Raw genomic sequence first — 20084 nt, 5'->3', positions numbered from 1 at the left:
TGTAACGCCCTCGATGCGGCTATATCTCCCACGTGTCGAAGCACGACTTAGAGGCATAACCGCATTGAAAGCAATGTCGCAAGTGAGGTAATCTTCACACAACCCATGTAATACATAAGGGAAAGAGATACATAGTTGGCTTACAATCGCCACTTCACACAAATACATGAATAAAGCATTACATCACCCAATACATTTCCCGAGGCTGTTTCCGTACATACATCATGTCATATATGTTTGGAGGGCCTAAATTACTTGGAGAGCATTGATTGTGGTGGGTGGGTGGGCTAAAACTCGAATCCCGGCCCAAAATTGTGTTCGAAGCTTGTAAAATCTACGAGGTCACCAGTTCGGGTCCGGGAAGATCCAAGTGCTCCCCGGAATGTAAATCCGACCCTGAGTTCGGGGGGTGCGGTGTGCCACCCAAAGGAAGGGTATCCGACTCAAGGGATTCAGAGGTCCGAACATAGCTGGTTTTTAATTCAGGAGAAGAAGCGTTTTCGGCTTGTTCCCCGACGATCACTACCAGGTGGGTGATCGGCGAGAGACTGATTTCCCTCTGGCCAGGTTTAAGCCCGATCCGATCATAGGCCGCTGAAAGCCCCAGGGCGGAATGCAATCTAGCAGCTCGTTTAAGGACGAGGTGTCCATCGGATCCATCTTTTCGGAGTATTCGAGACTGATGCAGGGGTGGTGTTTGGCGATCACGGGGGACGTTGTCGGCTTGATGGTCATGCGGGCACCCATGGTGAAACCGCCGATCTAGAGGACATGTCCTAAAGTTAGGCTCCTTCCATAGGTGATATCGTCGTTGATGACAAGGCGAGCCATAGATCGCTTTTCGTGACTACACAGCGGAGCTCTCAATGAAAGCACCACTGTCGGTGTCAATACCGGCAGATCTCGGGTAGGGGCCCAAGCTGTGAGTCTAAGGATCAATGCTAACAAGGGACAATGGGGACACATCGTTTACCCAGGTTCGGGCCCTCTCAAAGGAGGTAAAACCCTATGTCCTTCTTGATTGTATTCGATGAGTATAGGGGTTACAAGAGTTGATATACCTCGAAATCGTAATAGCCAAACCCTAGCCGTCTAGCCTATGATTATTCTGATGGCCTCTACGGACTAAAACCCTCCGGTTTATACACACACTGGAGGGGCATAGGGTTGTGCAGAGTCGGTTTGCAGAGGAAAGAAATAGTACACCCGGACACCAAACTTGCCGTTCACACACATAGGAGTCCTACCCGGACACGGGAGATAATCTTCCGCTTTGTCTTCACAGCCCATCAGCCCGGCCCATATCGAATAGACCGGACACCCGAGGACCCCCTAATCCAGGACTCCCTCAGTCATCTCTGATAGGTAAACCGAACCAGTGAGGGACTTCTACCTGTGTTCTCTTGTGAATCTCACAAACACATTAGTCCCTCAACCACGTTTGTCGCCAATACTCCAAAACCAACTAGGGGTGGCACTAGATGCACTTACAAGTTCTTTGCCTTTTGGAACAATTGTCGGGACGGAAAATTAATTTTAACAAATGTGAATTGTTCTGTTTTGGGAGGGCCAAAGAGGAACAAGATGTGTATAGACAATTGTTTGGATGTGAAATGGGATCCTTACCGTTCTCGTACCTAGGGATACCAATTCATCATCAGAAATTATCGAATAAGGAGTGGACTTGAAGACCGATTTCAAAGAAAACTAAGCTGTTGGAAGGGCAAGCTATGTCTTATGGGGGCCGGCTAGTGCTCATAAGCTCGGTTCTAACTAGTATGCCGATGTCCCTACTATCTTTTTTTTGAAGTACCGGTAGGGGTACGCAAAAGATTAGATTTCTATTGATCTCGTTTTTTCTGGCAAAGTGATGAAGTGAAAACGAGATACAGATTGACTAGATGGGATATAATCTGCAGACCCAAGGACCAAGGCGGGTTAGGGGCCGAGAACTTAGAGGTTAAAAATAGATGCCTACTTAGCAAATGGCTATTTAGGTTGTCTGTTGAAAACGAAGGTACATAGGTACAAATTTTGCGTAATAAATAACTATGATCTAAGACATTGGTCCAAGTTACTGTAAGACCTAATGACTCGCCTTTCTGGAAGGGGTTAATGAGGACGAAAGAAACTTTTTTCAGAGAGTCAAGTTTAACATTGGGAATGTCATCGGTACTAGATTCTAGGAAGATACATAGCTAGGGGAGACGCCTTTAGCCTTACAATATCCCTCTCTCTCTAATATTGTACACCGTAAGGAGGCTTATGTTGCTACGGCATTACAGTCGGTTCCACTAAACATTCAGTTCAGGAGGGCTTTAGTGGGGGAACGTTTACATCTGGTGTGTAGGTTGATGGACGTTCAACTCTCGGACCAGCCAGATGCCATTCACTGGAAATTATCTAGGAACGGTAGTTTCACAGTGAAATCTATGTACTTGGGACTTAATTAACTCTGGGCCAATAAGGAGATCCATTCACATTTGGAAGGTTAGAGTTCCGCTAAGAATCAAAATCTTCATGTGGTTTGTCCACAAGGAAGTGATTTTAACCAAGGATAAATTGGTAAAAAGAAGATGGGTGGGTAGTTCACGATGTTGTTTTTGTGACATTGTCCTCTCACGAAACAACTCTGCGCACGATATATATAGCCTTTAATGTTAGTCCTCCGATTAGTATAGACACGTTATTTGGGACGTGGCTAACCGAAGTGGAATCATATATTGTGGGACATATTCGGATAGGGATATGTGCATTATTTTGGGCTATATTGAACTACAGAAATGATATTATCTCTAACAGGATACACAGAGCCACTGCTTGGATCCGTACGTGGTCGTTACTTAAGCATGCGGACTCCAGGGAGCTTTTAGATATTGGGTGCAACCGGTGAAAGATGGCAGTACGGGTTATCTACAACCGGCTTGGATGGCGAATAGGATAGGTATTTAGTCATCTTGGCTTATTTTTTGCCGGCTGTGGCAGTTCTCTTTTTACTGATTTGTTTCATGCTCTTTTTGTGAGCTTTTTGGAACTTGAGACTTTGTTTTGGAACTTCAGATCAATAAAATGACTTCATGCATCATTTTGATGCAGACGCAGGGGAAGTCCTCCTTTTTGAAAAAAAAAAGTACATATCACTACACTCGCAGGTTACAACACGTAAAAGATTTTACTTAGTACTACTTCCTCTGTTTCAAATTACTCGTCGTAGAAATGGATGTATCTAAAACTAAAATACATCTAGATATATCCATATCTGCGACAAGTAATTCGGAACGGAGGGAGTACTAGAGAAGAAGACGAAGTCGCGTGTCCTGTTCTGCATGAGTGCTTCAGCCACATGTGATTAAAATTGACTCCATCCTGACCTCTTACGATGCTAGGCAGTTTGTCTGAAGTTGATACACCCGTTTAACCAAATTTTAGGGGAAACTGCTGCTGTCTTTGCTTTGTGATCAGGAATTATCATGTGTTCATTTATTGTGGTGAATTCGATCGTGGGTTTGCTAGACAAGTTACCTGCTTGTTCTCGTATCGCATCCTTCACAGTATTCACCTCCGAAGCTACAGCACATTTGCAGCTAATCATGGCATGGACTCGTGTGAGGGAAGAGAGATGCTCGATGCCAAAACTGAAATTTCCATAGATACACAGTGCTTCGCGTGCGCTGAAGTCGAGCGTCAGCCTCTGTAGCTCCTTCATGGCTCCTGGTGTGAACTCCAGCTCCGTCCCACCAGATCGGCATATGAGCGATAATACTTTCACACACTTAAAGCCATGGTCCACGCCGACTTTGCACCTGCCTTCTGGGTTCCATTTGAGTTGTGAGCTGAATCTTATGCCACCTGAAGAAACTAACTTGAGAAGGACTAGATGAGGCAAACCTCCCAGGGCACGGACAGCTTCATCTTCTAATCGAACAATTTCAATATCCAAGTGGGTAACGCTGAAAAGAGAGGCCATCCTGTGTGCAGTCCGTCCGAGGACTGGAACCGAGATTTTCAGCTCAAATCTTCAGAGCTGATCAGATGGAGGGAACTCCAGCGGTATGTCAAGCAAACCAAAATTGAGGCAATCAAGTGATAGGCAAGTAAGCTTATTAGACCTTGTAACCTCCATGAGGAAAGTCCTGACACTCTCGTTATCATTAGATAAGTGTGACCCATCCAATCTTATGCCAAGGACCCTCAGCCGCTCCGACTTCCTCAAGAGCTCTGCCACTGAATCAATTGACCTGCTACTGTAGACACCAACAGTTGATACTTCTTCTAATCCTTGCATTTTCAGGATTTCGCTAGGCAGTTTGACGGTGCCGTCAATTAGCAGATGTGCCAACATTTTCTGTTTAGCCATAGAAGTAGGCAAAGTGCTCGGCATTTTTGTCTTCCTCAAATTCAGGGTCTCCAGCTGCCCTAGTTCTCCGATTTCCTCTGGTAAAGAATCGATTGCAGTCTCTGCAGCCCCCAGGTATCTCAGCAGAACCAATCCCCCGATGCCTTGAAGATGGCGGCTTCTCAAATGATAAGTACCTTCCAGATCAAGTACTCTTAAAAGTTTGAAGGATGGAAGAACAGGAGTCCCATCGATTTTTCCAGATAATGTGAGGGCCGAACGACCAGCTATCCCTTCAATATCACCCAAAACAATCATAGATCGCACTCTAGATAAGTGCATAGCAAATGACGCCAAGGTGGCATCTCTGTCTTCGTCATTGTTGTTAAAGCAGTCTAGCGAGAATCGCCGAACCATGTCTGTGCTCAAATGAGCACCACCAACTGTAACAAAGTTACCTTTGCTCGACAAAGAATTGATGAAATCAAGAATCACACCATGAACGGTGCAACCCACTGGCTGGTCATCATTGTAGTTGAACACAGGTTGAATCAGTCTCCTGATGATAAGCTCTTTGAAGTAGAGCTGCCCTGTCTCCCACAAGCTTTTTTCGTCTCCTGTTTCTTTACCTCCATTTTCTTCATATCCTATGATTTCACCTCCTTCAACTCTCGTTTCTTCTCCTCCATCACCTCTTATTTCTTGAGCTCTTCTTTCATCATCTTTTCGAGGGATAAGTCTTTCAGCAATCCATAATCGTATCAGACGGTCCTTCTTGATGGTGCAACCTCCTCGAAAGACACTCAGGTACAACAAGCAAGACCTCAGAGGCAAAGACAAAGCATCATAACTCATCTGCAGTGTCTTCATAATCCCATCTGATTTGGAATATTGCTCCACTGATGAGACAACAGATATCTCGGGCTCTGGTAGTTGTTTGCATTTTGCTGCTAATAAGCCAGCTGCAAGAACTAGGGCCAATGGCATGCCACCACACATTTTAAACATGTTTTTGGTTACTTCAGCATGATCAGCCGGCCATTCTTTTTGCCGAATTAATTTCAGGTATAATCTTGCAGACATCTCCTCGTTAAGTGGCTCAATCCGATAGATATCCATGGGATGTACAGAACAACGTTGAGCAACAGCACTGATGCATGTTGTTGTCAATACCCTGCTTCCATTATTCTCGTTGGGCAAAGCAGAATTGATAATTTTCCAAGCCTGTGTGCTCCATAAGCCATCCACTAAGATGAAATACCTGACATATTAAATGACAAATCAGTATAAGCTACTATGACAATTCAAAAAGTAAGATATGACGGACGGTGCGAAAAATTCAAATATAAATATCCAACTTCACATACATAGAAATTCGCAAAGTTACAAATATCGGACGATTCACTGTTTAATCGCTACTCAACACCGACCGAGCAGCTACCAGTTACCGTTTTGGTTTTCAAATTGATTTATGTAACTTTTTTTTACATGAAACTGATTTATGTAAGCATGTATCAATTTCTATTGCAGATTCCCTTAGAAACTTCCACGATAACCATGAAACAGAAAGCATACACCATCTATTGGCTGATGTCGAGAAATTTCTCCTAAAAAAAAAACAATTTTCCTACTACAAAGAAAATGAGAGGGTTGTCAAATATTGGATTAAGGGTATATTTGGTTTGTGGCCAAAGTGTACCCTGTCAATTTTTCGGCTTTCGACCATGATCAAAACATTGATCTTTTTTTAGATGAGGTCATACTAGAGCCAGGGACATTCGGGTGTGCCACCTAAAAAGATATCAGCATCAGACATGTGCTGTTGATTTGACCAAAAAAGCAGTGTAGATACATTAATAAAAAAGAACCTAAATCTTCGGGTGGACCGAGGGCCAAATTTTTGGCATGGCAATGCTCTTTTGCCAACTCTAGTTCATTCTTTTAGCCAATGTTGGCCAATCCATAGGGAAGAAAAGCCTTTACCAAAGTTTGGATAATCAATCTTTTGGTATGGCAGCCTTGGACAAAAACCAAGCACAACCTAAGATGAGAAGATCTAAGTGAATTTGACTACTTTGTAACAAAAGAACACCCAAGTATTGCCACCTGGAATTCGATCCTTGGTAGGCTGGGTGTACAACCACCCCTCTAACTAGTTGATTCTCTTCCCAAATGAAGTTTAATATATAAAAGTTCAGATGCCTAAGAAGTACATACTACGTTGAACAAAACATATCTACCATTACGAGTGCTTTCCTCAAGATGCATTCTGGGCTGGGTACATGGTTTATTTCCCGAAATTTCAACTTCCTACGTCAAGTCAAGAAACCTAGATAAGGAAGAGGTAATTAAACTGCAAGGCAGTACCTCTTTGTGGCGAGGTACTTCCAAAGCTCAGTGAGGAGTTTTTTCAGATCCGGGGCTGTGCCCCTTCCATGCCTAGGATCAATCTTCAGGTTTATTTTCTTTTCTGCAGAGGGGTTTACTTGACAAAGTATTTCCTGCACAGTCTCCCTAATGGATGGTCTCCGGCCAAGAGTAACAAAAGCTCGGCACTCAAAGTTCCCTTGAATCTTTGAATAAACCTCCTTGGCAAGAGTAGTCTTACCAAGGCCTTCCACCCCGAGGATGGAAACCACCTTCCGCCGCTTCTCATGCTCACCAGTGAGATGCTTGACAAGCTCATCCATTGGAACTTCCATCCCGACAAGGGCAGTTTTCTCCTCGAAAAGTATATGTGAAGCAACTGTAACTTGGGTGTGGCCGGGTAAAGAAGCAGGATCACGAAGTTCAGACGACACTTCAATAACGAAGACCGTATCTTTCACAGAGCTCACACGCGTGCTCGATCCGGGCCTTGAATCTTTTCACTTCATCTTCTAAATCCACTAGTTTGCCCCCTGTGTTTGGCATCGCCGGCATCTGATCGATCCAGTCCTCGATGTCGAAGACCAACTCCCTCACAATTTTCATACACACTTGGACTTGCCAATTCATCTTACTTGGCAACACAACCACTTGGCTGAAACTCTCCAAAAGAATCATAAGATCCTTTTGTAACCCTTCAATTACAAGGGAGCAATCCTTTAGCTTGGTGAGCTTGTAGACAACAGAGTTCACTGATCCTGCCGAATAGCTCACCATGGGCTGGCCCTCCATGATCTGCATACGTGGCTGAGCGTCAGCAAAACACAAGAGCTAGCCAACTCTCAAAATAGACAATTTAAAAAAGAACTGCCTAGTCTGTTGAACAAGGAATTCATAATGCGTCAAGATTTGTAAGGGTTAATCGATGGAGTCGACGTCTAAATTACCAGATATCTCAACTCTCAGCCAAAAAAAAAAAACAAGGGCATAACTGAGAATTGAGAAGGGGACATACCTAACCCAAGGCGTACGGCGAGGGCAGGGCGCGCGGCGTGTAGGCGTCGGCGGCGAGTTCGCGCGGCTCCAACCGACGAGGAGACGAGAGGAAGGTGGCTGAGAAGAAGGTTAGGAGAACCGTCCGCGGTCGATCGAGGAGAGAAGAAACACCTAGGTCGTCATGGAGACTGGAGCAGGCATGGAGGCGGACGGATCAAACTGGCCCCGGCGAGAAGCGAGGGGGATTCTATCGGTGCGGCTCGGTGAGTTTTAAATTGTAGGCCACACATAGATCATTTCGTTGGTACTACTCCCTCCGTTCCGAATTAGTTGTCTTATATTTGTCTAGATACGGATGTATCTAGCACTAAAATGAGTCTATATACATCCGTATCTAGACAAATCCAAGACAAGTAATTTAGAACGGAGGGAGTACTTTTTAAAAAAATCTTTACTCATAATGGAAAAGTCCATACTTCGTTTCTTTCGTTCACTCACTGTCGGAGTAAATGACCACGGATAGCCTCATCCGCTCCCCCTAATATTTCAAGACATCGGAGCCGGCTGCGTCCCTCAAACCACAAAGATGAATAGTCGTCTTCTTTGGACCGGCTGGTCCAAGCGGCCGGCTGATAGACAGCGGCGGGGCCCAGAGGACGGCCATGAGGTGGGCCGACTCCTACCAGGTGGCCTCCAGGGAGGCCGGCTTCTGATAGTCGGACCCCCTCTCCTTCAAAGTTTACACGTCATTATGATGAGGAGACGAGGCGTGACTACAGTATAGCCTGCCACCCCCAAATCCAGGGCTGAGCATGGCCACAGTGTTACGTGCCGAGCGGACATCCCCTGCCCGACGCGACACTGTTGCCATGTGACCCATGAGAAGAGGAGCCATGCTCCCACTACGGGCCGTTGGTACGACCTGTAGGTGGCGGGCCCTATTTGTCTGTGAGAAGCTAGAAGATGGCAGGCCCTGACCAGTCGGCGAGGGGGAGGCCGACTCCCAGCAGTCGACCCTCCCGTTCCCTCAAAGTCTGTGCGCCATTAATCAGAAGTGATGGGGAATTGCTACAGTAAACGCCCATCAGGCAGCGGCATTGTAGCCACGCTCCCCCGACAAAGCACACATCATCAGTGGCGTTGCTACAGTGCTAAGCAGCTGGCAGGACCCGCGAGCAACGGGCACGGCCTGTCGGTCAAGTACAAAACAACTAGTGGGACCCACCAGGCGGCGGGCCCCAGCAGCCGGCGGAGAAGTCGGGCACCACAGACACTGACGGATGGGTCCTACGCCCAGCCAGATTACCATTGTACCCCTGAGGATAGGCCTATATAAACCCCTCAGGACGCCCATGCAAAGGGTTCAGCCTCTTAGATAACACACACACATAGAGAGAGGAGTAGAGCTAGCCTTGCCCTTCTTCCTCCTCTAGCCATACAGCTCAAGGAGCAAGCTTATAGCTACTTGTTAAGATAGTGATCATGCGGAGACCCCGCAAAGCAGGATAGGGGTGTTATCTCCTAGGAGAGCCCCGAACCTGGGTAAGATGCGTCGGCGTACCTATCTACGCCTTATCCCGTTTCTAGGCACCGACGATGTATTACTCTCCCACACCATGATAAGCCATCCTTTGGCATATGTCACACGACACCCCTCGACATTTGGCACCCACCTTGGGGCTAGGTGCACCGTCGTCCGGACATCTGTTCTGGACGGGAACACTTTTCCTCCCTAACGAGTGCAGCCAGCCCGGCACACCCGATGACGTTTGCGCCGACGCGCTGCATGGCGCAGAAGTCGCTTGCACGGCGGCCAGCCTTGCTGATCTCGTCGGCAAGATCCGCCTCTCCGACGAGCCCGCACCCGACGCGGGAGCAGCCAGCTCCGAGAGCTGCTTCGTCAACCTCCTTGGCAAGCTTCACATCGCCAACGAGCCCGCCACTGACCTAGAGTCGGTTGGCTCCACCGACCCGATACTTGTCGACACCGACACGGCTTCCTTCGACTCCTTCCTCGCCAACATGGTGGTCATTGACGACCCACTCCCTCGCGCGGAGAGCGGCGGCAGCACTATCACGGAGGTGCTTGTCATCGGCCATGACGGTGCCTCCGGCGGAGCCACCCAGGACCCGCTGCAGGCGGCAATGCGGGACCTATCCACACCAATCACGGCAGATGCCAATGCCAAGACGCTAGAAGCCTGCCGCGTCTCGCTCGCTAAGAACGCAATTGGCTACCATGAGACGCCTCTCCGAGGCCTTCCAGTGCGAGATTGACCGCGCCGTTGGCGGCACGCCAGCTGCTGGCGGGCCCAGCCATGTAGGCACGGTCCGACAGCGCGACGCTGCCGTTGCCAGCATGTTTGGGGTAGACCGCCCTGTCTACGCCACGCCCGTGGAGAACATACGAGCTGTCCAGGCGGCAGCAGATGAGCTGGACCACCTGGAGGGCGACGAGCGCCGCTGCATAACGGGGCACGTTCAACAACTCATCGACGCGGCCGCTGCGCAGCAAGAGGCCGGCTGCCGTGTGGAGGAACCCGGCCAGCATGCTGAAAACCTCCCCCCTCGCCGAGAGCATGGCGCGACCTCCCGTCGTCGACAGGTGGCAACCGCGACCGAAGAGATAGAGAGCCGCAGCCGGACGCACATCACCATCGGGCGTGACCAAGACGACCGCCCTCGAGCAGTGGAACGACGGGACGATCTTCCGCCTCCTCCCCCTCCTCGTCGAGAGAGGCGTGCTTCCCCGTCGCCTGTTGACCACTCGACACTCGGCGACCGGTTAGGCCGCCATGAAGGAGTCAGAGAGAACGACTCCCACCACCGGATCGACCGTCTGCCGCCATCCCTGGCGCTGGGAGAAAAGATGCAATCGGCCCGCCTTGCTTTGGCCCCCGGATTCGCGACGAGCCCTTCCCCAAAGGGTTCTCGCTCCCAAGATATACGCCCAAGTACAACGGCTCCATGAAGCTGGAGGATTGGCTGGTGGATTACTCCACGGGTGTCAATATAGCAAACGGCAACAAGTGTGTTGCTGTGAAGTATGTTCCGCTCATGCTCCAGGGCACGATCCAGACATGGCTGAACAGCCTGAAGCCCCACAGCGTTAACAGCTGGGTAGATTTCACCGAAGTCTTCATCCGCAACTTCACCAGCACCTACAAGCGGCCGCCCAAGGCTCGCCAGCTTTCTCTGTGCGTCCAAGGCCCCACCGAGTCCACGCGTGACTACTTGACGCAGTGGGCCGAACTACGCAACTCCTGCGAAGGGGTGCACAATGTGCAAGCCATTGAGTACTTCACTGCCGGATGCCGAGAGGGCACCTTGCTCAAGCACCGGCTCCTCTGTGATGAGCCGGCTACCCTCGACAAGTTGCTGATCATAGTAGACAAGTACGCCACGGCCGACTCCTCCATGAAGTCGGAGCTCCAAGTGGAAGCGACCGGAAAAGTGCTCCCACTGGCTCCCCGGACGCCATCTGGTGACAACAATCGGCGCCAGCAGCAGAACGACAACAAGCGCAAGTCCCCGCAGCCAGCTTCCACCAGTCGGCAGATGGCGATAGTTGAGGACCAGCAGCCGGAGGGACAACCCGGCCCCAAGCGTCAGAAGGGCGGAAAGCCTGCTTGGCTGCCCGCTTTCTCCTATGAGCAAACCCTTGATGCTCCCTGCAAATTCCATAGCGGCGCGAAGCTGTCCAACCACACCACCCGGAAGTGCCACTGGCTCACTTGAATCTCCAAGGGCGAAGGACTGCTACCTCCTCCGCCTGCTGGCCAGCCGCCGCCTCCTCCCCAGCAGTCAGCGGCTCGCCCAGCAGTCGGCGCGGTCCAAGATGAATACCCCAAAGAGCATGGAGCTTACATCGTCTTTGTTGGGGAACATAGCAGAATTTTAAATTTTTTTACGCATCACCAAGATCAATCTATGGAGTCATCTAGCAACGAGGGAGAGAGGGGTGCATCTACATACCCTTGCAGATCGCGTGAGGAAGCGTTCAAGAGAACGGGGTTGATGGAGTCGACCTCGACGTGATTCAAATCACCGATGACCTAGTGCCGAACGGACGGCACCTCCGCGTTCAACACACGTACGGTTAGGAAGACGTCTCCTCCTTCTTGATCCAGCAAGGGGGAAGGAGAGGTTAATGAAGATCCAGCAGCACGACGGCGTGGTGGTGGATGCAGCAGGATCCCGACAGGGCTTCGCCAAGCGCAAGCGGGGAGGAGAGGTGTTACGGAGGGAGAGGGAGGCACCAAGAGCAAGGGGTGCGGCTGCCCTCCCTCCCCCCTCTTTATATAGGGGCCTTGGGGGGGCGCCGGCCCTAGGGAGATGGATCTCCAAGGGGGCGGCGGCCAAGGGTGGCTTCCCCCCCCCCCCCAAGCCAAGGGGGGGGGGCCCCCACCCCTAGGGTTTCCCAACCCTAGGCGCAGGGCAGGCCCAAGGGGGGGCGCACCAGCCCACTAGGGGCTGGTTCCCCACCTAATTCAACCCATGGGGCCCTCAGGGATAGGTGGCCCCACCCGGTGGACCCCCGAGACCCTTCCGGTGGTCCCGGTACAATACCGGTAACCCCCGAAACCTTCCCGATGGCCAAAACTGGACTTCCCATATATAAATCTTTACCTCCGGACCATTCCGGAACTCCTCGTGACGTCCGTGATCTCATCCGGGACTCCGAACAACTTTCGGGTTACTGCATACTAATATCTCTACAACCCTAGCGTCACTAAACCTTAAGTGTGTAGACCCTACGGGTTCGGGAGACATGCAGACATGACCGAGACGCCTCTCCGGTCAATAACCAACAGCAGGATATGGATACCCATGTTGGCTCCCACATGCTCCACGATGATCTCATCGGATGAACCACGATGTCGAGGATTCAATCAATCCGTATACAATTCCCTTTGTCAATCGGTACGTTACTTGCCCGAGACTCGATCGTTGGTATCCCAATACCTAGTTCAATCTCGTTACCAGCAACTCACTTTACTCGTGCCGTAATGCATGATCCCGTGATCAACCACTTGATCACATTGAGCTCATTATGATGATGCATTACCAAGTGGGCCCAGAGATACCTCTTCGTCATACGGAGTGACAAATCCCAGTCTCGATTCGTGCCAACCCAACAAACACTTTCGGAGATACCTGTAATGTACCTTTATAGTCACCCAGTTACGTTGTGATGCTTGGCACACACAAGGCACTCCTACGGTATCCGGGAGTTGCACAATCTCATGGTCTAAGGAAATGATACTTGACATTCAGAAAAGCTACAGCAAATGAACTACACGATCTTTGAGCTAAGCTTAGGATTGGGTCTTGTCCATCACATCATTCTCCTAATGATGTGATCCCGTTATCAATGACATCCAATGTCCATAGTCAGGAAACCATGACTATCTTTTGATCAACGAGCTAGTCAACTAGAGGCTCACTAGGGACGTGTTGTGGTCTATGTATTCACACATGTATTACGATTTCCGGATAACACAATTATAGCATGAACAATAGACAACTATCATGAACAAAGAAAAGAATAATAACCATTTTATTATTGCCTCTAGGGCATATTTCCAACAGTTTCCCACTTGCACTAGAGTCAATAGTCTAGTTACATTGTGATGAATCGAACACCCATGCAGTTCTGGTGTTGATCATGTTTTGCTCTAGGGAGAGGTTTAGTCAACGGATCTGCCACATTCAGGTCCGTATGTACTTTACAAATCTCTATGTCTTCATTTTGAACACTTTAACGAATGGAGTTGAAGCGACGCTTGATATGCCTGGTCTTCCTGTGAAACCTGGGCTCCTTGGCAAGGGCAATAGCTCCAGTGTTGTCACCGAAGAGAGTCATCGGGCCCGATGCATTGGGTATGACTCCTAGGTCGGTAATGAACTCCTTCACCCAGACTGCTTCTTGTGCTGCCTCCGAGGCTGCCATGTACTCCGCTTCACATGTAGATCCCGCCACAACGCTTTGCTTGCAACTGCACCAGCTTACTGCCCCACCATTCAAAATATACACGTATCCGATTTGTGACTTAGAGTCATCCAGATCTGTGTCAAAGCTAGAATGGATGTAACCCTTTACGACGAGCTCTTCGTCACCTCCATACATGAGAAACATGTCGTTAGTCCTTTTCAGGTACTTCAGGATATTCTTGACCGCTGTCCAGTGTTCCATGCCGGGATTACTTTGGTACCTTCCTACCAAACTTACGGCAAGGTTTACATCAGGTCTGGTACACAGCATAGCATACATGATAGAACCTATGGCCGAGGCATAGGGGACGACACTCATCTTTTCTCTATCTTCTGCCGTGGTCGGGCATTGAGCCGTGCTCAATCTCGTACCTTGCAATACAGGCAAGAACCCCTTCTTTGACTGATCCATTTTGAACTTCTTCAATATCTTGTCAAGGTACGTACTCTGTGAAAGACCAATGAGGCGTCTCGATCTATCTCTATAGATCTTGATGCCTAATATATAAGCAGCTTCTCCAAGGTCCTTCATTGAAAAACACTTGTTCAAGTAGGCCTTTATGCTTTCCAAGAATTCTATATCATTTCCCATCAACAGTATGTCATCCACATACAATATGAGAAATGCTACAGAGCTCCCACTCACTTTCTTGTAAATGCAGGCTTCTCCATAAGTCTGCATAAACCCAAACGCTTTGATCATCTCATCAAAACGAATGTTCCAACTCCGAGATGCTTGCACCAACCCATAAATCGAGCGTTGGAGCTTGCACACCTCGTCAGCATTCTTAGGATCGACAAAACCTTCCGGCTGCATCATATACAATTCTTCCTTAAGGAAACCATTAAGGAATGCCGTTTTAACGTCCATTTGCCATATCTCATAATCATAGAATGCGGCAATTGCTAACATGATTCAGACGGACTTCAGCTTCGCTACGGGTGAGAAAGTCTCATCGTAGTCATCCCCTTGAACTTGTCGATAACCCTTAGCGCAAGCCGAGCTTTATAGATGGGCACATTACCATCCGCGTCTGTCTTCTTCTTAAAGATCCATTTATTTTCTATGGCTCGCCGATCATCAGGCAAGTCAGTCAAAGTCCATACTTCGTTTTCATACATGGATCCTATCTTGGATTTCATGGCTTCCAGCCATTTGTCGGAATCCGGGCCCGCCATCGCTTCTTCATAGTTCGAGGGTTCACCGTTGTCTAACAACATGATTTCCAAGACAGGGTTGCCGTACCACTCTGGTGCGGAACGTGTCCTCGTGGACCTATGAAGTTCAGTAGTAACTTGATCTGAAGTTTCATGGTCATCATCATTAACTTCCTCTCTAGTCAGTGCAGGCACCTCAGGAATATTTTCTTGAGCTGCGCCACTTACCGGTTCAAGAGGTAATACTTCACCAAGTTCTACTTTCCTCCCACTTATTTCTTTCGAGAGAAACTCTTTCTCTAGAAAGGACCCATTCTTGGCAACAAAGATCTTGCCTTCGGATCTGAGGTAGAAGGTATACCCAACAGTTTCTTTAGGGTATCCTATGAAGACGCATTTTTCCGACTTGGGTTCGAGCTTTTCAGGTTGAAGTTTCTTGACATAAGCATCGCATCCCCAAACTTTTAGAAACGATAGCTTAGGTTTCTTCCCAAACCATAATTCATACGGTGTCATCTCAACAGATTTCGACGGAGCCCTATTTAAAGTGAATGCGGCAGTCTCTAAAGCATAGCCCCAAAATGACAGCGGTAAATCGGTAAGAGACATCATAGATCGCACCATATCCAATAGAGTGCGATTACGACGTTCGGACACACTATTACGCTGAGGTGTTCCAGGCGGCATGAGTTGTGAAACTATTCCACATTTTCTTAAGTGTGTGCCAAATTCGTGACTCAAGTATTCTCCCCCACGATCTGATCGCAAGAACTTGATTTTCTTGTCACGTTGATTCTCAACCTCACTCTTAAATTCCTTGAACTTTTCAAAGGTCTCAGACTTGTGTTTCATTAAGTAGACATACCCATATCTACTCAAGTCATCAGTGAGGGTGAGAACATAATGATAGCCACCGCGAGCCTCAACACTCATTGGACCGCACACATCAGTATGTATGATTTCCAATAAGTTGGTTGCTCGCTCCATTGTTCCTGAGAACGGAGTCTTGGTCATTTTACCCATGAGGCACGGTTCGCACGTGTCAAATGATTCGTAATCAAGAGACTCTTAAAGTCCATCTACATGGAGCCTCTTCATGCGTTTGACACCTATGTGACCAAGGCGACAGTGCCACAAGTATGTGGGACTATCATTATCGACCTTACATCTTTTGGTATTCACACTATGAATATGTGTAGCATTACACTCAAGATTCATTAAGAATAATCCATTCACCATCAGAGCATGACCATAAAACATATCTCTCATATAAATAGAACAACCATTATTCTTGGATTTAAATGAGTAGCCATCTCGAATTAAACGAGATCCTGATACAATGTTCATGCTCAAAGCTGGCACTAAATAACAATTATTGAGGTTTAAAACTAATCCCGTAGGTAAATGTAGAGGCAGCGTGCCGACGGCGATCACATCGACCTTGGAACCATTCCCGACGTGCATCGTCACCTCATCCTTCGCCAGTCTCCGCTTATTCCGCAGCTCCTGCTTTGAGTTACAAATGTGAGCAACCGCACCAGTATCAAATACCCAGGAGCTACTACGAGTACTGGTAAGGTACACATCAATTACATGTATATCACATATACCTTTAGGGTTGCCGGCCTTCTTGTCCGCTAAGTATTTGGGGCAGTTCCGCTTCCAGTGACCACTTCCCTTGCAATAAAAACACTCAGTTTCGGGCTTGGGTCCATTCTTTGGCTTCTTCCTGGCAGCTTGCTTACCGGGCGCGGCAACTCCCTTGCCGTCCTTCTTGAATTTCTTCTTATCTTTGCTTTTCTTGAACTTAGTGGTTTTATTCACCATCAACACTTGATGTTCCTTTTTGATTTCCACCTTTGCTGATTTCAGCATTGAATATACCTCAGGAATGGTCTTTTCCATCCCCTGCATATTGAAGTTCATCACAAAGCTCTTGTAGCTTGGTGGAAGCGACTGAAGGATTCTGTCAATGACCGCGTCATCCGGGAGATTAACTCCCAGCTGAGTCAAGCGGTTATGCAACCCAGACATTTTGAGTATGTGCTCACTGACAGAACTATTTTCCTCCATCTTACAGCTGAAGAACTTGTCGGAGACTTCATATCTCTCGATCCGGGCATGAGCTTGAAAAAACCATTTTCAGCTCTTCGAACATCTCATATGCTCCGTTTCTCTCAAAACGCTTTTGGAGCCCCGGTTCTAAGCTGTAAAGCATGCCGCACTGAACAAGGGAGTAATCATCAGCACGTGACTGCCAAGCGTTCATAACGTCTTGGTTCTCTGGGACAGGTGCGTCACCTAGCGGTGCTTATAGGACATAATCTTTCTTGGCAACTATGAGGATGATCCTCAGGTTCCGGACCCAGTCCGTATAGTTGCTGCCATCGTCTTTCAGCTTGGTTTTCTTTAGGAACGCGTTGAAGTTGAGGACAACGTGGGCCATTTCATCTACAAGACATATTGTAAAGATTTTAGACTAAGTTCATGATAATTAAGTTCATCTAATCAAATTACTCAATGAACTCCCACTCAGATAGACATCCCTCCAGTCATCTAAGTGAAACATGATCCGAGTTAACTAGGCCGTGTCTGATCATCACGTGAGACGGACTAGCCAACATCGGTGAACATCTTCATGTTGATCGTATCTTCTATACGACTCATGCTCGACCTTTCGGTCTTCCGTGTTCCGAGGCCATGTCTGTACATGCTAGGCTCGTCAAGTCAACCTAAGTGTATTGCGGTTGTAAATCTGGCTTACACCCATTGTATTCGAACGTTAGAATCAATCACACCCGATCATCACGTGGTGCTTCGAAACAACGAACCTTCACAACGGTGCACAGTTAGGGGGAACACTTTCTTGAAATTATTACGAGGGATCATCTTATTCAAGCTACCGTCGTTCTAAGCAAATAAGATGTAAAACATGATAAACATCACTTGCAATCAAATAGTGACATGATATGGCCAATATCATTTGCTCCCTTTGATCTCCATCTTCGGGGCTCCATGATCATCGTTGTCACCGGCATGACACCATGATCTCCATCATCATGATCTCCATCATCATGTCTTCTTGAAGTTGTCTCGTCATCTATTACTTCTATTACTATGGCTAACGCTTTAGCAATAAAGTAAAGTAATTGCATGATGTTTATGTTGACACGCAGGTCATAAATAAATAAAGACAACTCCTATGGCTCCTGCCGGTTGTCATACTCATCGACATGCAAGTCGTGATTCCTATTACAAGAACATGATCATCTCATACATCACATATATCATTCATCACATCCTTTGGCCATATCACATCACAAAGCTCTTGCTGCAAAAACAAGTTAGACGTCCTCTAATTGTTGTTGCAAGTTTTTACGTGGCTGCTATAGGTTTCTAGCAAGAACGTTTCTTACCTACACCAAAACCACAATGTGAATTGCCAATTTCTATTTACCCTTCATAAGGACCCTGTACATCGAATCCGATCCGACTAAAGTGGGAGAGACAGACACCCGCCAGCCACCTTATGCAACTAGTGCATGTCAGTCACTGGAACCAGTCTCACGTAAGCGTACGTGTAAGGTCGGTCCGGGCCGCTTCATCCCACGATGCCGCCGAATCAAGATAAGACTAGTAACGGCAAGCAAATTGACAATATCGACGCCCACAACTGCTTTGTGTTCTACTCGTGCATAGTAACTACGCATAGACCTAGCTCATGATGCCACTGTTGGGGAACGTAGCAGAATTTTAAATTTTTTTACACATCGCCAAGATCAATCTATGGAGTCATCTAGCAATGAGGGAGAGAGGAGTGCATCTACATACCCTTGTGGATCGCGTGCGGAAGCGTTCAAGAGAACGGGGTTGATGGAGTCATACTCGACGTGATTCAAATCACCGATGACCTAGTGCTGAACGGACGGCACCTCCGCGTTCAACACACGTACGGTTAGGAAGACGTCTCCTCCTTCTTGATCCAGCAAGGGGGAAGGAGAGGTTGATGAAGATCCAGCAGCACGACGGCGTGGTGGTGGATGCAGCAGGATCCCGGCAGGGCTTCGCCAAGCGCAAGCGGGGAGGAGAGGTGTTACGGAGGGAGAGGGAGGCGCCAAGAGCAAGGGGTGCGGCTGCCCTCCCTCCCCCTCTTTATATAGGGGCCTTGGGGGGGGGGGGGCGCCGGCCCTAGGGAGATGAATCTCCAAGGGGGCGGCGGCCAAGGGTGGCTTCCCCCCAAGCCAAGTGGGGGCGCCCCCACCCCTAGGGTTTCCCAACCCTAGGCGCAGGGCAGGCCCAAGGGGGGGGGGGCGCACCAGCCCACTAGGGGCTGGTTCCCCACCTAATTCAACCCATGGGGCCCTCCGGGATAGGTGGCCCCACCCGGTGGACCCCCGGGACCCTTCCGGTGGTCCCGGTACAATACCAGTAACCCCCGAAACCTTCCCGATGGCCAAAACTGGACTTCCCATATATAAATCTTTACCTCCGGACCATTCCGGAACTCCTCGTGATGTCCGTGATCTCATCCGGGACTCCGAACAACTTTCGGGTTACTGCATACTAATATCTCTACAACCCTAGCGTCATCGAACCTTAAGTGTGTAGACCCTACGGGTTCGGGAGACATGCAGACATGACCGAGACGCCTCTCCAGTCAATAACCAACAGCGGGATCTGGATACCCTGTTGGCTCCCACATGCTCCATGATGATCTCATCGGATGAACCACGATGTCGAGGATTCAATCAATCCGTATATAATTCCCTTTGTCAATCAGTATGTTACTTGCCCGAGACTCAATCGTCGGTATCCCAATACCTAGTTCAATCTCGTTACCGGCAAGTCACTTTACTCGTGCCATAATGCATGATCCCGTGATCAACCACTTGATCACACTGAGCTCATTATGATGATGCATTATCGAGTGGGCCCAGAGATACCTCTCCATCATACGGAGTGACAAATCCCAGTCTCGATTCGTGCCAACCCAACAGACACTTTCGGAGATACCTGTAATGTACCTTTATAGTCACCCAGTTACGTTGTGACGTTTGGCACACCCAAGGCACTCCTACGGTATCCGGGAGTTGCACAATCTCACGGTCTAAGGAAATGATACTTGACATTCAGAAAAGCTACAGCAAACGAACTACACGATCTTTGAGCTAAGCTTAGGATTGGGTCTTGTCCATCACATCATTCTCCTAATGATGTGATCCTGTTATCAATG

The 20084-nt window shown here is 48.4% G+C and overlaps 1 pseudogene; it reads right to left on the bottom strand.

Moving 5' to 3' along the window:
- Window positions 1-2825: 2825 nt before the first annotated feature.
- Window positions 2826-7504, bottom strand: LOC125513619 (annotated as a pseudogene).
- Between the last annotated feature and the right edge of the window lie 12580 nt (window positions 7505-20084).

The sequence above is a fragment of the Triticum urartu genome, chromosome 6 (assembly GCF_003073215.2).
Source record: "Triticum urartu cultivar G1812 chromosome 6, Tu2.1, whole genome shotgun sequence".
Lineage (NCBI taxonomy): Eukaryota > Viridiplantae > Streptophyta > Magnoliopsida > Poales > Poaceae > Triticum > Triticum urartu.
The sequence above is the reverse complement of the archived record's forward strand: the minus strand, read 5'-3'. Positions and strand labels throughout refer to the sequence as shown.